Source organism: Echinops telfairi, unplaced genomic scaffold, assembly GCF_000313985.2.
Source record: "Echinops telfairi isolate 266 unplaced genomic scaffold, ASM31398v2 ScPeMD7_18;HRSCAF=68, whole genome shotgun sequence".
Lineage (NCBI taxonomy): Eukaryota > Metazoa > Chordata > Mammalia > Afrosoricida > Tenrecidae > Echinops > Echinops telfairi.
In genome coordinates this window covers 29,341,054-29,342,789 of record NW_022103915.1, presented here as the reverse complement: position 1 = coordinate 29,342,789, position 1,736 = coordinate 29,341,054, and positions in this window count along the sequence as shown.

The window sequence follows — 1,736 nt, the reverse complement described above, 5'->3', positions numbered from 1 at the left end:
TCTCTCTCTCACACACACACACACACACACACACACACACACACACACACACACACACATACTGACTCAGAGACTAATCCAGCCGACTAGGTCGGAAAAGGCACAAGTGGAATTCCCTCAGTGGGTTTTTGGCAAAAGAATGTGGTCTCCTCTCAGTAGTAGAAGGAAACTGCCCCTTCTTTTCTTGTCAAAACAAATGGTTGACTGCTGGGAGGTTGTTGGTTCAAATACACAGTGGTAGTTACATAATCTGTTGTCAATTTGACACTTAAGAGGGAAGGGGTGGAGTTTAGCCTGTCAATCAGGTCGCAGCTTGATGATCTAATTTGGAGCAGCTAAAGAGATGAATAGCTTGCTGGAGGTGGGACACACACTCACTCCCTGTGAGACATTCCTGATGACGAGCCTGATGGAGCTACACTGATGCAGCCAGAGCCCTGGAGCTGGAGGAGCCACGTGGAGACCCACGCCCGCACGGAGATGCTTACACTGCCACTGAATCCACAAGACTTTCCACCCACTGGCCTGTGATCTTCCTGCATTCAGTGTCATTGCATGTGTTTCATGAGTCTGAAGAGGAATTTATAGATTGGTTTCGGACATATGGGCTAATATCAGACTTAAGGACTTGATCTGGACTGGGCTGGGATGTTTTCTCAATATCCAATTGCTCTTGTATATAAAGCTCTTTCTGAGGCACATATGAGTGTCTATGAATTTGTTTCTCTAGTCTACCCAGACAAACACATCCACCCTGAGGCGCTGTGGAGCCAGGCCTGGCAATCTACTCCCCACCCCCCAAACCAGCGACTGAAAACCCAGAGGAGCCCAGGTCTTCTCCAACACATCTGGGGTCACTGTGTGTTGGTCCCGACTCGATGGGCATTGGCAGTCCCTTGCTGAAGCAGACTATGGAGAAGGGGCTTTGTGGGCAGAGGAGACCCAACGCCCTGACACAGCAGGCCTGCAGGAGGCCAGGTGCCCTCAGGATGTGGAGGCGTCCATACTGAAGTTGAGAGAGGGAATGCGTTAAGGTCGTGCCACTCCAATCTTGGGCCCAAGAAAGCTGCCTTCTCCAGCCCGCAGTCCAGAGAGGCTTGTGCACCTGGTACAAGAACACCCGGTGTTCTTCCCACAGGAACCCAAAGGGTGGCCCCCTCCAGGGGCTCCTAAGTGCTTCATGGACAAAGAGAAAGGGGACGCTGTGCGAAGGGAAGGGACCCCTGGCAGCACATGCAGCGTCTGGCTCTGGGCTACTCTGATCCAGAAAGGCCCGTGGGAAGACACAGTGAGGCCGGGAGTCCACCGGATGATGGCGGATTGCTGGTGGACATGGCTCTCCTTGGTTCTTTCTTTCCTGCGCCTTATCCCATAGATCCATCCTCCCACGGTTCCGTTTCCTTCCTTAACCGATCCTCACAGCGGGGCTTCCAGCGGGCAGTGGCCACTTCTCCTGCATGCTGCCGCTCAGAGGCCTGGCTCCCTCCCGGCCATCGAGTCCACTGCACCGCATAGCGACCCTAGAGAAAGGAGTACAACTGCCTCTGCGAGTTTTCAAGACTGCAACTCTTTTTAAACAGGCTCTGACCAGTTTTATTAAAGAAACGTGCTGCAGGATTTGTTTCTCACCAGTCTGTTCCGGCCCGCTTCTAAGGCCGTCGGCAGCCCCTGGGTCGATGAGGGCCAGTGTGCCACCCTGGAGGCATGCCCGTTCCATGTTGTGGCCCCCGCAGTGA